The 19119-nt window shown below is 35.1% G+C and overlaps 1 long non-coding RNA gene and 1 pseudogene across 7 annotated transcripts; one reads left to right on the forward strand and one right to left on the reverse strand.

The window, feature by feature from the left end:
• The first annotated feature begins 3920 nt into the window (after nt 1-3920).
• LOC112011751 (uncharacterized) lies at nt 3921-15020 on the forward strand (annotated as a pseudogene).
• A 756-nt stretch (nt 15021-15776) lies between these two features.
• Nucleotides 15777-19035, reverse strand: LOC136063542 (uncharacterized). 7 transcript variants are annotated; one of them, XR_010625166.1, is made up of 7 exons: nt 18481-19035; nt 18173-18323; nt 17790-17914; nt 17523-17635; nt 17296-17374; nt 16975-17090; nt 15777-16383 (listed from the first exon to the last, which is right to left on the reverse strand). It is a non-coding gene; the product is annotated as an uncharacterized LOC136063542 (long non-coding RNA). The 7 variants fall into 7 exon arrangements; XR_010625165.1 differs by having other exon boundaries at nt 17296-17369; nt 17790-17972; XR_010625162.1 differs by having other exon boundaries at nt 17790-17972.
• Between the last annotated feature and the right edge of the window lie 84 nt (nt 19036-19119).

Consider the following 19119-nt stretch of genomic DNA (forward strand, 5'->3'; position numbering starts at 1 on the left):
GAACAAGCTAATTTCTTTGGACGAAAATTTTTATCACTGTTGAAGTGTAAGGTGATTTCTTTGGACGACCATTTTTATCACTACTAAAGAGCGAGGTGATTTCTTTGGACGGCCATTTTTGATCACTTTGATGCTTCTTCTTTTATTCATTTTCTGGTTGTCACATTTGACATTCTTGATTTGCATTTGACTTGCGTTTGTGTAAGAATCCTTGTCTGCTTACACTCGTCTAAGGGTATTTAGTCACTTAGCCACTTTGGGTGACTTACATCTAGCTACGGAGCTTCGTCATTTAGGCTTCATCAGTGATTTACATCCATCTTGCAGAATCTTATCACTTAGCCATTTTTTGGGTGACTTACATCTAGTTACGGAGCTTTGTCATTTAGGCTTCGTCAATGATTTATATCCGTCTTGGCAGAATCTTATCACTTTGCCATTTTTTTTGGTGACTTACATCCATTTAAGAAATCTTGTCACTTATGCTTCGTCAGTGATTTACATTCATCTTGGTGGAATCTTATCAGTTAGCCATTTTTTTTGGTGACTTACATCCATTTAAGGAATCTTGTCACTTAGGCTTCGTCATTTAGGCTTCGTCAGTGATTTACATCCGTCTTGGCAGAATCTTATCACTTTGCCATTTTTTTGGTGACTTACATCCATTTAAGAAATCTTGTCACTTACGCTTCGTCAGTGATTTACATTCGTCTTGGTGGAATTTTATCAATTAGCCTTTTTTTTTTGGTGACTTACATCCATTTAAGAAATCTTGTCACTTAGGCTTCGTCAGTGATTTACATCCGTCTTGGCAAAATCTTATCACTTTGCCATTTTTTTTGTGACTTACATCCATTTAAGAAATCTTGTCACTTACGCTTCGTCAGTGATTTACATTCGTCTTGGCGGAATCTTATCAATTAGCCATTTTTTTGGGTGACTTACATCCATTTAAGGAATCTTATCACTTAGGCTTCGTCAGTGATTTACATCCGTCTTGGCGGAATCTTATCACTTTTTTTTTTTGGTGACTTACATCCATTTAAGGAATCTTGTCACTTAAGCTTCTTTAGTGATTTACATCTGTCTTGGCGAAATCTTATCACTTTTTTGGTGACTTACATCCATTTAAGGAATCTTGTCACTTAGGCTTTGTCAGTGATTTACATCCGTATTGGCGGGATCCTATCACTTAGCCATTTTTTGGGTGACTTACATCCATTTAAGGAATCTTGTCACTTAAACTTCGTTAGTGATTTACATCCGTCTTGGCAGAATCTTATCACTTTTTTGGTGACTTACATCCATTTAAGGAATCTTGTCACTTGCGCTGTCAGTGCTACCGTGCTTGGATATGATGAACGCCTTTAAGTCTTACAATGTGAAAAATCGGCTAGAAGCGACGCTTGTGCGCCCGTATTATTTTAGAATGCCTTTCAAAAAAAAAAAATCATTATTTTAGAATGTGTAAAGTCATCTTTAGATATTTAGATATTAATATTTTATTATAGTTGGTAAGTTACATGTATTTAATTATTATTTTAGAATGTGTAAAATCATCCTTAGATATAATATTTTAAAAAAATATGTCATTTTTTTTTATAAAGATATCATGGCCGTTAATGTGGCTGAACTGGAGCGTAGCAACAATAAATGCTATGTTTCAACTTTTAGAAATGTATTTTTTTTTTCTTTCTTCCTTTAAGCTGAAAGGCTCACACCAAACCGGCTTGAACGTTTTTTATTTTTAATTTCTTTTTCCTTTAAGCTGAACTGAAAAGGCTTTGGGTTAGGCTTGATAGTGGAATTAAATAAATAAGAGGTGAGCTGAATTAATTATACAAATTTATTATAGAGTAGTGGAAGTAAATAAATAAGTAGTATGCTGCATTTATAGGACTGGGATTTATAGGGCTAAAAATTAGAAAAAGCATTTTAAAATTGAAGGAAAAATTATATATTTTTTAAACAAATGACGTGGCAGCTGATGTGGCACAATATGAGAGCAGCAGCAGCATTAAACACTACGCTTCAGCTTTTAGTAATATATAGATATAGATAGATTGATGGTTTCACTTATTTAATGTGCTATGTGCATGTTAAAGTATAACCGCACTATGTTATCATATTAATAATATGTTACTGATTTCACTAATGTTTGTCTATAGGCTACAACTGTTGATAAGTTTCAAGGTCAGCAAAATAATTTTATATTGCCGTCTCTTGTGCTTACTAGCTATTTTATTTTGCCAAAATGACCAAGTCAAATCCCAATTTTTATAAAACAGATGTATTAATCATCAACATATGCTGGAAAAATTGCATTACCTTGGGTTAATCATTCCCTTAAAAGTATGTCTTGTACTTCAAAAGTGCACAGTAAAAACGCAATAAAAGTATATGAGGCAAGAGAAGCTCCTGCAAGAATGAGTTCAGAAATGCTTTCCTATATTTAAAATAATGACAAATCAGAGCAATAGTTTGAAGTAGATGAACTAAACTCCATTTAGTTTGAAGCAGATGAGTTTTAGGTTCCACGACTTCATGCCCACATAGTTTCATTAGAACTGCATCTTTGGCCTTCAAAATTTTACAACAAAATGTGCACTTGCATGCTTCTATAAGAAAATTAGAGAATGACAATTTGGACAAAACAGAAGAAATTTACAGGCGTATCTGTTAATAACAATTTTGTGCAATGTTAATTGCTTGATTGCTTGAGCATAGGGATGGCATTGGCCTTCTGCAGCCGAAAAAGCATGAACATTGACCTTGATCATGCGTTACACAGGCAAAATAAAAAAAAAAAAATTAAAGGATCAAGGGTTGTAAGAAAATGTTTCATGAATACTAACAAAAGTTTGAACTGGTGCTTATCATTTTTTGTCATTTTGACATTTACCTGTCTTTAAATTAAAATTTATGTATATCGTAGAAACTTTGGTCTTGTACCATCATTGTAGTCCATACACATATTCACTCTGCAAATCAGACAAAGCATCCACGAATTCTTAAATTCATGCTTACAACAATCAAAGCTGAGAGCATACTCTAGTGGAATTTCAAATAAATACTTGACTGTAACGTTCAATTGTTGTGGCAAGCCTACGGTGTTGTGAATGTTTAGGTTAACTAGCCAATGCTCTCAATATTATGCCATTGTCTCTTTGTGTAATGCGAGTCGTCTTGGAGCAATTTTATCCATCCTCCTTATGCACCATTGTTCCAGGCATTAAGCAACGGGACTGAATTCTTGTGAAAGTCAAAAAGTTCACACTTGCAAGCTCCAAGGTTTTAAAAATCATTTATGATTACAGCTCCAAATTTTATACCAACAGACACAGATCAATCGAACAAAACTAAAAAAACTGCAGAGCATCTCTGTCTTTAAAAAGCATATTAGTAATTTCTGGTAATGACATGAGAGTTCCTCAAGACTGGCCTTGATCTGTCATGGAAAAAGCAGCAAAAGCAGAACCTATTGAGCTCTCTGATGTTAAGAAGAGAAGAAAGAACCAAAAGCATCAACCTGTCTCAGGAGAGGACTACACATCAGCCCATTCATCACCCATTCCCAAATCTGAAACAGAGATAGCCTAAGTAAGTCCCTCTCCATACACAAGCAGTGAGTTTCAGTGGGCTGCAAAAGAACCCATCAGTCATTTTAACGGTATGGGGCCCATATTAAATATATGTTTTTAAGAAACCCATCAGTACATAATCTCCTCTATATGGCCATATCTATGATTATCTTCCAAAACTTAATTTAGATAATGAAGGAGAGACTGCTTTTCGCTGTTGGTCAAGAATGGCTGTGCCAGCTAAAGAAATTAAGATCACTGAAGTAAAACAGCCAAACATTGGAGAAGTCAAACTCTCATCTGTTACTGCAGACGTGACTTTTAGCATTTCCAGTTATAATGTCGTCATCTTATGAATGAATATTGCATTGTTCCTGATTGGCTGCACAATGTATTTTTGGGCTATGGGAATCCTTCTGCAGCACAATGGACTAACATGCCTGATCTTTGGGAAATGGTAGATTTCAAAGATACTTTTCTTGATGCTGACCATTTGAAAGACAGTTTTCCGGCGACCCAGCCGGTGGAGTCTGCGCTGCTGAGCACGATAATGCTGTCGGAGATTCAGCGGAGGATAACTGGTCGAAAGCTGCCGGGGGAGGAGGAGGAGGAGGTAAAGACTCCGGCGGTGAGAAGCGGTTCGATTTGGAGCTGGTGAAGGAGATTTACAAGATTGGTGGTCAAAGGAGGGAGAAAGCCCGTGCCGTTGCAGAGGGTGATGATTTTGGAGGTGAGTCAGTATTTGGAGAACTACCTCTGGCCCAATTTCGACCCCAATACGGCGTCGTTCGAGCACGTCATGTCGATGATTCTCATGGTCAATGAGAAGGTAAAATAGTTGTTGTGAAGTTCATATACAGAGTATAAAGTTTTTATTTTTATAAATTTAGTTTATAATTGTATGAATGAGCTTGAGATTTTACTAAGCACAGCATAGTTAGAACACTTTGAAGTGTGAAACTCAAAATCTTTAGCTAAAACTACCCTTCGCACTCATTAAAACCGTATTAACTGCTTAGCCCGTTAGGAGTAAATAATGCACTTGGATTATCTCGTAACTGGTTTTGGTGGATGGGGTCAATTGCTTATAAGTGTTAATGATTAGACGTGAGTCCAAAAGGCTCTTTTTTAGAAAGGTTTCATAGTTAAAAAAATTAAAAAATTAAAAAACTGTACAAGGAATATACCCACAAATTACACAAAGTTTTGTTATGCAATGAGGTTTAAAAAATTCTGATTTTTGCATCCCATTTAATAGCTTGATAAAGGCTTTCTTTAGATTTGGTAACACCATTATACAAAGCCAGAGCCCAGGCTACCTTGCGGGTTACTGATTTGAGACCCTTTTTCCTTTGAAGGACTGACAACTTGTTGAAAAATGTTGTACCCGGATTGCCTTCAATATGATGCCATATTCTTATGATAAAATTACACTCAATAAATAAGTGATCCCTGCTCTAAATGTAACCCCCACAGAAAACATAGAGAGAATTGCCTTGATAGCGCAAACTCAAGAATCTATCGCAAGTGCTAAGCCTATTTCTAAGGTCAACTAGCTTATAAGGGTTTGTTTGAATACAGCTTATTGGTGAAAACTGAAAAGTGAAAATACTGTAGCAAAATAATTTTTAAATGTGTGAATAATGCTGTGGGACTCAGTTTTAAAGTTGTTTTTGCTGAAAAAAGTATTTGCAAGTCTCGTGAATAATGTATGAGACCCACACAAAAAACGCAGACGCGCGTCTGCTTTCCTTTTCAGTGCAATCCAAACATGCACTAAATGTGTCTTGAAATACTAAAAGAGTGCTAGACCATACTCCACCAATCCACAACTGGAAGTTTAGACTTGCTAGCTGCCCACTTATTTGCACAATTGACGACACTGGATTTGGAGACAGGCCATGCAACAGAATCCCTCTTCCCAAGCTCACCTTGAACACTTTAACTTCAATTTCAACCAGAACATCAGCTTTAGCTAGCACCCATCACCAATTATTGATCAGATAAAACACTGGAGATTTGAAAATTGATGTTGTTGCCATTATCATAAACAACTCTGAAACCATATTTAGGAAACAAAGGACCATCTTTGCATGAGTTATCTAGCAACACAAAAACATCTCCTCCCTGCTCAATTCTATGTTTTTGTAAATGCGTAGCTAGCTCTCTAAGAAGTAATTTCCATTTTTTCTCCAACCCCATGATGCATCACAAGGAATATGACAACCCAAAATCTTCTATTCCTTAACAGATACTCAAAACCCATTGAATTCATTTTTTTTTTGATAAGTAAAACCCATTGAATTCATATGGAACCTGCTTTAACAAAAATATTCCAAATGTGCTTTAGAATTTCTTCCTTATTCCATTAAACTACTTTCTTTAAAGCTAATCTTCCCTCTCTTTTTGGGGCACACACCAAATCCCAAGCCTCGTTTGCCGCTAAAGATGAGTCATCACTTATTGGTGCCCTTCCACAAGAAGCCCTAGAGCAATGATTCTCACAATTTTAGCAGGGAGAATAAAAATACTGGTCCAATATACCTGAATTCCATGCAAGACAGATTGAAGCAATTGTAATCTTCCTGCAAATGAAAGATGCTTTGTGGACCATATAACAGCTATGTTGTTTGCATGTGTAATTTACCATAAAAAAGTGCTATATGCATGTGTGTATAATACTGTAATATGCACTTTTTTATTCTATTAAAAGAAGCTGATAAAAGACTTAGTCTAATCTGTTGTAATAGTTTTGTGACACTTTAGTTGTAGAAGCATGAGGTTTTTGGTGTTCTGTTTTATAAATGTGGTTATGGGGGATTGATTTTGAATGGGATGGATAGTTATGATGAGCTTCTGAAATCACAGTGTTTTTATGTGGAAAACTTGCAGTTTCGGGAGAATGTGGCAGCTTGGGTATGCTTTTATTATCAAAAAGACATTTTTAAGGGATTCCTTGAGAGGGTTCTTCGGCTGAAGGAGGTTTGTCTACTTTTTCTTTCTATGGTTGTATTTTGGTCCTTTTATTATAAGGACTTTTGTAGTTGTTTTGTTTGCTTATGAATTTTTGCAGCACGTTTGTTGGGTTTTTGCATGTATCATGATGAGACTGGTTTTTGCATTATCTGTTTTAGGTTTAAAAGGATTATTTAGTATGTGCACTCCCATAATATATGCTCACTTTCTTTGAATGTGTAATGGTCATAAACTAGCATGATTTCTAATGAAACCTCTGATTAAATGGTCTAACTCTTTGAGAATTTACAAACTTGTAAATGTCTTATTGAATGTATGACATTCCAAAAGGCGGTTTTATTATGTTCTCAGCTATTGTAGTCCATGTACTTGTTGATTTTTTCCAGATATAATTTATTACTTGTCAAAAGAAAAGGCGGTTATGTATTTTGCTTTTTAAAAGAACTTCTATGAAGGTAGGTTTACTTTTAAACATATGATCTGATTATATGATGAACTTGATGCACTATTGATGTATCTGAATCTCTTATATGTCAAATGTAACTATAGGGAATAGAATTAAGCATTGCCAAGAAGATGAATTACTTGGTTTTCATGATCAATGCCTTTCAGGTATGCTAGCATCCTACTTTATGCTTTGATCATATACATTTAGATGCTAGAAACAATCTCTTGTTGGATGTCTCTAACCTGTTATGTGGTCCATATATGCATTATCTCCTAAACCTTTTAATTTGCTTAATTAGCAGTCATACTCTATTTATGTGATATGTACCAATATATTATTTATATCTCTTTATATCAATGCTTCCATTTTTTTAAATTTTCATTTCATGGTCTTATGAAGTTAGAATGATTAAGTTGCTGATGGTTAGTTTTTCGCACTTTTAAATTCTCAGTGGAAAGAAATAAACTTCAGATATGCACTTAAAATATACCTGTATTTGATTCTTCCTAAGTAGAGCTGCATAACGCTTATTGCCCTTATGATAAGAAATAATTGAAAGTCATCTAAACTCAAATATGTCCAGACGTTGTTACATGCTCAACGCAGTCTTACACGTGGTCATGTATACATATGCTTGTGCCTATAAACTTATATTGTACAATTCATTCTTGCAAATAAATGAGTTCTTGTTTAGTTGTTTGTCTGTTGATTTATATGTTGTGTAACAGAGCTTGGGAGATGAGGTTGTCAGTGAGACTGTGTTGAGATTAGCAAGTTTGTAATCCTGGCACAGTTTGTCATATGGTCGTTTTCAGGTACGACACATGCTCTTTCTTAATCTGTTTCCATAGTGGTTGGCATTTATTAAATATCTGCTTCTCTTCTCTGTAGATGGAGCTTTGTCTTAATCAGGAATTGATCAAGAAATGGAAAAGAATGATAAAGAGAGAAGCTAAGGAGGCAACAAAGCGAGGAGGGCTTTTTGACCCGTCAACTAAGCTTGAAGTGAAATTCTTGAGAAATCTTATTGAAGAATTTCTGGAGGTTTTATCGTACAATAAACTATGAAGTAATTGTTTGATCTATAACTATGGTGTGCAAGGCATTTATGTTTAAGTTTATCAATTTGTACCAGGTATTGGATTCAACGGTTTTGTCCCAGGAACAACATGTTAATGAAGATAATAAAATAATTGATGCTTATGGTTTGAAGCAAGTTGATGATGCTTGTGTTTTGTACTGTGAGAGGTTTATGGAATTTCTTATTGATCTCTTGAGCCAACTGCCAACAAGGAGGTAAAGTGCACTTTTTTTTTCCTTATCATTTTCCACACTCCCTTTTGAAGATGTGGAGTGCACGTCAACTCAATTGCTAGCATCCTTCATTAGTTCTCTTTATGAGTGATCTTTTGCATTGGATCTTATAGATAGTAATTCTTTTCAATGTTTCATAGAGTCCATTCATATGTAGATAATTTTTCCGTTTGTAATACATAAGGGTACTTTGTGACTTTTCTCATGAAGTAATCTCGTTTCAATAAAATTATTCTTACTTTCATTAAAAAAAAAGTTTCGTAAACTTATATCTGAGCAGATGTGGATGGGCTTATGTGATTGCATTCTGTGTTTTTTTAATGGTAATTTTAGTTTGAAATGACACTTAATTAAGTTTAGCAAGTAGAAAGATGAAACGGGACTTTTTACTGTTCTGATCTATAATAGTTTCCTTGGTTTTTATGTTTTTAAAGTTGAGATCTTAGTGTTTTGTTCTTCAATCTTGCCTATATGTGGAGAATAATCTTAAAATCCAAAATGATACTATACAACTGGTTCTTGTTCCCCACATTATTTGACATTGGTTTCTTTAGATTGTGGTGATTATTTTATCACATACTAGATCTTCCTTGGAAAAGATTATTCAAAGTGAAATTATATGCTTTTATGATCCGTGAATGGTGGAATCCTTTGGTCAACTTATTTACTCATGCTATGTTTTATCATTATTTTTGCTTCTCAAGTTCTATATATCATTTTTTTTATGGGAATAATTTTGTTCTCTTTTTTTCAAAACGTTGTCTCTTTTCTGGGGCATACAGGTACCTGAGACCTCTTGTTGTTGATGTGGTTGTTGTTGCCAAGTGCCATCTGAGTGCACTCTATAAACATGAGAAGGGGAAACTCTTTGCACAACTGGTCGACTTGCTACAATTCTATGAGAAATTTGAGATTAATGATCATGTTGGGACTCAACTGACAGATGATGAGGTGCTGCAGTCTCATTATGACCGCTTCCAATCTTTTCAACTGCTTGCATTCAAGAAGATCCCCAAGGTCCGTGTCTCAGCAGGCATTTATAAATGTTCTGAATTGAAAATGTTGCTGCTTATGATGTTAATATTAAGGAACAATTAGTTGTTATCATTATTATTGTTATCACCATTATTGCTTTGATTATTGTTTAATTCAATTCGATAAATGTCTCAACTTTCTTTCCATTGGTGCTTGTAGTTGCGAGAACTTGCATTGGCTAACATTGGTGCAATTAACAAGCAGGCTGATCTCTCTAAGAAATTGTCTGAGCTTTCTCCTATGGATTTGAGGGATTTGGTTTGCCACAAGGTTTGTAAATGAATGATTGATTACATGTTCCCTTATGTTGATGGTCACTTTTTGATCTCATGCCTAGGACCAGAATGAGTTCTTGTTGATCTTCATTTGGAGTTTGTTAGTGCTTCCTCTACTCTTGCACAACTGTTTATACAAAGGTCATTTTTGTTGCTGTTGGCTCCCAAGAATTATCACTCTTTTACCTCTAAAATCACAAGTCATAAAATTCTACCATCAGTTAGCACGGTACTGAGAAGAACTAGATCTATTTTTTATTTTAGGAGTGTATGAGAAATTTGATAAGGTTTTCTTTCTCTTTTTATTTTTTTGGGGGTGGGTTGGGGAAGGGGGATGCAAATTAATAATATATTCTTTAATGTCTCTGCTAAGTGGTAAGTTGATTATAAGTATTTGTTTAGAACAAGTTCTGGGATTTACCCTGTGAAGGCCTTAATGTTAATGATTCTGCATGTAGTATTGTAACTATATTAAAATTTTTGGCTTTAACTGCCATTGGGTTTTAGAAATGAATTATATTTTAATAATTTTTTTTGTACATGAAAGTCCCTATATTGTCCCTTGCAGACTCAAGAGAAAGTTACTCTTCTGTAATTCTGTCTGGGGCAAATCTGGTATTCTGATGCTGTCATTCATCTTGTGTTGCACTAGTTTAAAATCATGTCATAAATCCATTTGGCTGTAATATTCTTTCTTAAAGTACTCTCCCCTCTCATGCTTTCTCCCTCTGTGTGTGACTGTGTTTACGTATAAAGATATTGTTTTAAAAACTGCATGATTTTTGGACACTAGCTGACATGATCCCTTTTTGCAGCTCAAACTGATCTCAGAGGAAGATCCCTGGTCAGAAAGGGTTGATTTTCTTATTGAAGTCATGGTCTCCTTTTTTGAGAAACAACAATCTCAAAAAGAAGCCATAAATGCTCTCCCACTCTACCCAAACGAGCAAATTATGTGGGATGAAAGCCTTGTACCGAGCATAAATTACTCTGGTGAGGGATGTCTAGCTCTTCCAAAACTTAATTTACAATTCTTAACGCTTCATGATTATCTTTTGCGAAATTTTAATCTCTTCCATCTTGAATCAACATATGAGATACGTGAGGATATTCAGGAAGCTGTACCACATCTCCTTGCCTACATCAATATTGAAGGAGAAACTGCTTTTCGTGGTTGGTCAAGAATGGCTGTGCCAATTAAAGAATTTAAGATCACGGAGGTAAAACAGCCAAACATTGGAGAAGTCAAGCCGTCATCTGTTACTGCTGACGTGACTTTTACCATTTCCAGTTATAAAGCACAAATAAGATCAGAGTGGAATGCCCTTAAAGAGCACGATGTTCTGTTTTTACTTTTGATTCGCCCTTCATTTGGGCCTCTAAGTGCTGAAGAAGCTGCCAAGGCAAGTGTGCCACAAAGGCTTGGACTTCAGTATGTGAGGGGATGCGAGATTATTGAGGTTCGTGATGAGGAGGGAACTCTCATGAATGATTTCACAGGAAGAATTAAAAGAGATGAGTGGAAGCCTCCAAAAGGGGAACTGAGAACTGTAACTGTTGCTTTAGATACAGCACAATACCACATGGATGTCAGCAATATTGCAGAGAAAGGTGCAGATGATGTTTACGGGACATTCAATATATTGATGAGGAGGAAGCCAAAAGAAAACAATTTCAAAGCAATTTTAGAGTCTATAAGAGATCTTATGAATGAATATTGTATTGTTCCTGATTGGCTGCACAACGTATTTTTGGGCTATGGGAATCCTTCTGCAGCACAATGGACTAACATGCCTGATCTTTTGGAAATAGTAGATTTCAAAGATACTTTTCTTGATGCTGACCATTTGAAAGACAGTTTTCCGGATTATCAGGTTTTCTATTGTTTGCCTTTTCTTTTGATGTTTTATGTATAATCATGCGTTGAGTAAAAATAATGTCACTAAAAAACTACCTTTCCTTCTCTTCTTTTAGGTTTGTTTTATAAATCTAGATGGCAGAGAAAACTTGCAGCCGATGCCTCCTTTTCGAATTAGGCTTCACAAGATGCAAAAAGGCGGTAGTCATGCACTTACGGGGAATAAGATATCTGGTGTTGATTCAGCAGATGGTGTCAATATGGAGGATACACTCATTGTTGAGGCATACACTCCTCCTGACCCAGGTCCTTATCCCTAAGATCAGCCAAAACAGAACTCAGTTAGATTTACACCTACACAGGTGCTATGCAACTATTTTTTTTCAATTGCACTGTATTATTTTCATGCTTATTTGTGTTAAATCCTTTCTGATGATCCGAAGTCCTTTGCCTATTTATTGTAATCCTTATATAATTGGTACTTATCCCATTGGCTGCGTGAATTTAAGTTTGAATTGACAAGTTTGTTAACTAAATTGATCATTTAGTGGGCCTTTATATAATTATATGCAACTTGTATCTCGGTTTAAACTTGATTATTATGTTAGAATATAGAGTCATAGTTAGCTTTTAACTGTCCTGTTCTAATTAGATTAATAGTAGTATCTAAATAGGGATGATCAGATGGGGAAGAGAGGGCAATTTACCCCCTGAACATTTTGACTAGAAAGAAACAGTACTAAACCACACTAACAGTTACTAGGGCTTATGAGAGGAACCTAGCTTAAGTATCCAACCCTAGGCTGTGTGAGTTTTCCCTTCTAACAGGAAAGAGAAATGAGAAGTAAGAAAGTAAATGGACTTTAATCTTCTCCTGGGCTGAATTTGCTCTCTCTTTTTATTGACTGAATTGGTCATCTGTTTATCATGGTTGTATGACTGAAGTTTTTGCTACCAGAGTTTTAGCTTTGAAATTCATCTTTCTGCTCAAGCAATTTATGATTTAGACACGGCATCTGATATTTTTTTTAGACATTTTGGTTGTCTTTTGTGTTTATTTTACCTTGTGAAAGTGAATGATACATAGACAAGATTTTGGAATATCAAGGATTCTCATTGGATTTTCATATTGAGAGCTGTGATCATTGATGGCTGGTATTGTGAATGGTCTTTAATATTGTGAATGGTACATATGCTAATTTCAATGGATGATATTATGCATGTAATCATTTTGAATACCCTTTCGTAGTATAGCCAATGGAGAAGGTACATAGACTAGCATACCTCACGTGCATAATTAGGCTTCCAGCTCTATGTTGGAGCTAACTTGTTGAACTCCATGTTGATAATAAAATGCACAAACTCTTGGCTTGGAAGATATCTCTCTTTATTTTTGTTTTAGTTTCACACATGGATGAAAAACATTATCCTGATACCTTTTTGTGTTAAGTGTAAATTGTGGGTTATATATGTGGTAAGTCATTTTCTGGGATCCTCAAATCTTTGTTTCGATTGAATTCAATTTTTGTTGCAGTCTTGTGAGGAATTTTGTGAATAAACTTATCTTTGTGCTACTTTGGAAAAATTATTCGACTCTAAAAAAATTATGCAACTGTAGTTTAGTTATAGTGTTCTCATATTTTGCTTCTAGATTCATTTCAACATTGGTGCTGGTGTTTGTGTGAACATCATTACTTACATTTTCCATGTTTACATCTTTTTGAAAGTGTCACTAAGTATTTGTAGTGTTTTTTGTTGCACAGATTGGAGCAATCATCTCTGGTATTCAGCCTGGACTAACTATGGTTGTGGGTCCACCTGGTACGGGAAAAACTGATACAGCTGTGCAAATCCTGAATGTGCTTTATCACAATTGTCCTTCTCAGCGGACATTGATAATCACACATTCAAATCAGGCTTTGATTGACCTTTTTGAGAAGATAATGCAGGTACCACTTCAGGATGATAACTTTGCCCTTCCTCTTCATTTGTATAGTGATTATGCTTGAGCTTGTAGTGTGTACAGTTCTTTGGCTACTAGTAGGATAGTTTTTAATGCATCTTCATGTTTATTGTTTTAGAGGGATGTACCCGCACGTTATCTACTCCGTCTTGGTCAAGGAGAACAAGAACTAGTGACTGATCTCGATTTTAGTAGGCAAGGCCGTGTGAATGCAATGCTTGTCCGACAGTTAGAACTGCTTGGTGAAGTGGAGAGGTTAGCTAGATCTCTTCAACTGCCTGAGGATGTAGGTTATACATGCGAAACTGCTGGATATTTCTGGTTGCTTCATGTATACTCTCGCTGGGAACAATTCTTGGCGGCTTGTGCTGAGAATGAAGATAAACCAACATTTGTTAAAGACTGCTTTCCCTTCAAGGAATTTTTCTCTGACACTCCGCATCCAATTTTTATGGGGGAGTCTTTTGAGAAAGACATGAGAGCAGCTAAGGGGTGCTTTCGTCATCTTAAGACCATGTTTCAAGAGCTTGAAGAGTGTAGGGCATTTGAATTGCTCAAGTCAACGGCTGATCGAGCAAATTATCTCATGACCAAGCAGGCAAAGATTGTTACAATGACTTGCACTCATGCAGCTCTCAAGAGGAAGGACTTTCTTCAGCTAGGTTTCAAGTATGACAACTTGTTGATGGAAGAAAGTGCCCAAATATTGGAGATTGAGACCTTCATCCCAATGTTGCTCCAGAGGCAAGAAGATGGTTATGCATGGCTTAAGCGCTGCATCCTGATTGGTGATCATCACCAGTTGCCTCCTGTTGTGAAGAACATGGCTTTCCAGAAGTATAGCCACATGGATCAGAGTCTATTTACAAGGTTTGTTCGTCTCGGCATTCCTTATATTGAGCTCAATGCCTAGGGTAGAGCCAGGCCAAGTATAGCCAAACTGTACAACTGGAGGTACAGAGAAGAAAGGTAGAGGTGAAAGTGCCCCTTCCCTGAATCCCCTTGGTTTTATAAAAACGAGGGAGAAGCTGAATATGTTGTCAATGTCTATATGTACCTGCATTTACTTGGGTACCCAGCAAATAAGATAACCATTTTGACAACTTACAACGGCCAGAAACTTTTGATCCGTGATGTTATCAATAGAAGATGTGTTCCAAATGACTTCATTGGTCCACCCAGCAAGGTAAATTACTAAGGTATTAAGCTAGTAACTGCAGAGACTAGGTCTCAAGTCGTTCATTGGTGTTTAGGTGAAAAACTTGGAACTCGAAAAATAGGCCTGGAAGTTCTTAAGCTTAACGACTGAAGAGCAAGCGCATCATGTGGTAGAAAGAAAAGATGCATGTCACATCAGATTAAGTTTCAGCTGTACAGCGCAAATTTGTTGAAAATTTTTATATCCTGAGATGGGAAATTATCTGTTTCTACTGTCTATTCTAAATACTAATTGTAAGTAAAGCATCTAGCAATTTTGTGCTTAGCTAATGTTGTTGCTAATTTGATTCACCTATGACTATGCTACTTTCTTACTAATGATGGGAAATGTTATCCTCGTACACTCATTTTGTGTTGTCTCTCTGTTTGTGCTTTTGTAAAAAGGTTTGAGATTTTGATGGCAGTTTAGATGATGAAATTAGATGCCTTTGTATTTTCAATAAATATAATGTAAGAACATATTGTTTAACTACTCACACTTGGTTTTTATTTTATTTTATTGTTCTAACTTCTTATCACACCCTCAATACTTTTAGATTGATTTAATCTAATCTCTTTTAGCTATGTTTTTTTGTAGCAAATTACTAGTGAAAGTGTCATAGTATTCACTTGGTTTACTAATTAACGAATACATGACACTAGGGATAGTTTTGCTCAGTTACACCATTGTCTTTTTATATTTAAAATCACTCTAAGAAAATTATAAAATACAAAAAAATTCTTTAATTCATTTTAGAATTAAAAACGTATTTTCCAAGTCAAGGTTCACTTACTAGCATCCTCATTGGTTTATAAGTCAAATAACCGTTTCATGAAATACTTCTTGTTCATCTTATTTATTTTCTTTCCTTAAACCCCCATCTGTCCCGTGTCTATGATATGACATCTTCATTTGATTTGAATAGTGCCAATGTTTTAGAGTAAGATAGGTGTTGGGTTTATGCTTTACACATGTGAGTAAAATCCCTCATCAAATACTAATGAAAAAAAAATTAAACTGCTAATATTATATAATTAGGTCCAGACTCATATGCTAGAACCCACATAAGTGTGCTCATGAAATGTTCTTAGCTATGCAAAAGCTTACAAATACAAGTTGTAACTTCCATAATGTTCTTAAGCATAAAAATGACCTTTTATTTACAATTTTTATCAGTTGTCACTTCCATAATGTTTGCCTCATTGCTCTTCATTGCATAATTGTACACACAAAGAGTTTGCAAAGATGTTTGATAGAGGTCCAAAGCTTACACCATGAGACATAAATCTTTGAATGTCTATAAAGAAATAAATCAATTGAATGAACCTAACAATCACAGATCACGTTCCGGTTGGAGAAAGCATATTAGTAATTACTGTTACTAACATAAGAGCCTCAAAGAATGGCATTGATTTTTCAAGGAACAAGAGCTGAGCAATCTTGGGTCAACAGCCAACTTTCCCTATCTCTTTCAAGCACCATTGTCTCAGCATAAGACAATAAAATTCTTGATGTGAAAAAGTGAGTTGGACACTTCCTACAGGTGACTGAAAGCAACCTTGGCAAGAGGAGTGACTTGCTGAGCCCATGAGTTGTTTGTATTTAGGAAGAGGAAAAACAAAGTAGCAACATATCCTCTGGCAAGGACTTCAAATCTTCACATCCGCTGCCATTTCCAAAATCTTGAAGAGTCTTATGAGCCCAAATCCATCCACAGCCAGTGTGTTTGTTGCATCTGATGATGTTATTTAAATTAAACTGGGCATATGAAATATAAAATATATCATTCCTAAGTTGAAAATAAGAAAATATACAATATTTCATTCCTTTACCCCCACTTTAGTAAAATAAGATAAATAAATGCACTATTTTCATTTCTGAAATGCATTGATAAATTCACTTTGGATCATGGATATTTACATTCAAATGCTTTGGAAATCAACAATTTTTTAACTCAGCATTATCAAGTTTCTGATGGGATATAACTCAGCATTATCAAGCTCCAAAATTTGCCAAAGATTGGTTTGTAAAATTGAAGAAGAAATTCAAAAACAAATGAAGGATTTGTTCAGAGATGCTTTTCTATTTTAAAAATAATGATAAATCAGAACAATGGTCTGGGCCAAATGAGCTTGTATGGATTTTATTCCTTCCATGACTTGCAAGCCCATAGTTCTCACTAGAACTACTGCTTCACTTTTTTAAAATTCAACATCAGAATTGCACTTGTATATGCTTCTATTTGAAAATTAAAGGATCTTTACCTAGGACTAATTAGAAGAAGCATACAGGAAGATTGGTCTCTAAAAATCTCTTGTAATGTTACCTAGGATTGCTCAAATTTATTCATCAGTTGATGAGATACCAAACCCCTCCACAGCCAAATAAGGGCATTTGTTGGTGGTGAGCTGAGAAAGCCAGAACATTGGCCTTGTTCATGTGCTGCACAAAATAAAATATTAGGACTAGTGATGGTAAGGAAAATTTTTAGCGAGTACTACCAGAAAGTTAAGCTGATGCCTATTATTTCTTAATCTTTTTGAAAAAAAAAATATACAAAAAAGAAAAAAAGAAAAAGATTCAAAGGATTTGAAACTTGGAAATGCATAAACGAAGGGTTAGTCTAGTGGAAACTGGGATGAAGTACCTGGTGAGATTTGGAATGCTACCACCACCAATACTCTTTCAATGATATGATAAGTTTCTCCTAGATTTCCCAACCTCCTCTTGTCAAGCATATGGCAAGGTTTAGAAAATATAATTTGAATTCAAGAATTATGTGCAAAAGGAACAAAATTATTATCTCAATACATTTGCTTGACATTTCACAAAGAAATAATGAAGTTGAAGAAATTTCAAGTTCCTGATTCATACTTGATTTTTTTCTGAAGGAAATGATTTCCTTTTAATCAAATTTCAATGTTGACAATGCGGACCACCTGTGGTTATTTTCTCCATTGCTCTTGGAAGTCCTGTCTTGATCAAAACTAAACAATAAATGCTTTCAGGGCCAACCTCCAGGCACCAGTAATAATAGAAGGTTAGAAACCTTTGAGAATAAATCTTGAAAAAAAAAAAAACAAAAAAAAAAATTAGTACACCATTTGTACAAATCTCAAAGAAAGAGGTTTGAGTGCTTACCAAAAGTGTTGGTTGCAGAGGAAGTTTGAGTTGGTTGGCTGAAGTCACCCTGGATTTTGAAAGCAAGGTAATAGTTTTCATATCACAAGCTTGAATCTCACAGGGCTATTTATACCATATTATTGCTGGAAGCACCAAAGAAATACAAGCCAGATGGAAAACCAGGTAGAATTGTGCAGCAGCCTTGAAAATAAATTAAAATATTAAAGAAAGGAAAAAAGTTTAATAGCAAAATTCTGGTAGCAAGCTGAGAAAGTGACAAAATTAACCCAAAATATATATATATATATATATATATATTGATTCACGCAAATGCTTAATCTATCTGCCAAAATCATCATTGCAAAGGACAGTTTTAGAAATATAAGTTTTACATATAATACCTATAATAAATGAACTTTCTGCATAAATGCAACATGTCAGTCACTTTTCCTTGGGAAGAATCATCTAATAGAAGCACACACAATAAAGCAAAAGAATTGTCGACCACTTCCTGATTTTGTATGGGCTTGTTCTTGTTTCAGCCTTTCATACCTACTCATGTCAGTTAAATTTGATTATCCAAAATAGTGAAGGAAGGAAGCTGGAAAGTGTTCCGATTCATCATAATTAACATCAGTTAAACAATCCAATAATAGAAGGTACTAAATCAATTTGAGAACTTAATGGTTTTAGTAGAACATTTATGTACCTGACTCTAATATTTAAATGATGCCAAGTGAATGAAGAAAACAGCAAATGAGGACTCTTTCTACACTTTTAGCCGCACGATCACTTCATCACCAATTAATATGCTGAAGAAAATGGGCATTCTTGCTCCATTCTTTGCCCTTCTTCTTAATGGAACCATTCCTTCAACAAAGAACAACACCTAAAAAGTGGTTGATCTCAAGGCAGAAACAGATTATGACACTGTTCTTCAACCAGCGCTTCATCAAGTAGTAACACTTTTTCAGATATATTTATCAACAAATAAACTTATATTTATATAAAATTGAATGGAATGTACCTAACTGTAAAACAGCAGCTTGGGTTAAATTGGAATTTTAGCTCCTAAAATGACTTAAGGTCCGTTTGGATATAGCTTATTTTGCTTAAAACTAAAAACTGAAAATACTATAGTAAAATAATTTTTAAATGTATTGTGGGACTCATTTTTAATGAAAGTTCGTGTGAAAAAAGAGGTTTGTGGGTCCCGTGAACAGTGCATGGGACCCACTGACAGACAACATCCCAGTGCTTCTCAATAAATAAANTAGGAGATTTTGTTGTTTGCTTAGAGTGAATAAATTAGTATGGAGGAAAGGAAAAAGGAATGAATATGTTTTCA

Source organism: Quercus suber, unplaced genomic scaffold (genome assembly GCF_002906115.3).
Source record: "Quercus suber isolate HL8 unplaced genomic scaffold, Cork oak 2.0 scaffold_540, whole genome shotgun sequence".
Taxonomy (NCBI): domain Eukaryota; kingdom Viridiplantae; phylum Streptophyta; class Magnoliopsida; order Fagales; family Fagaceae; genus Quercus; species Quercus suber.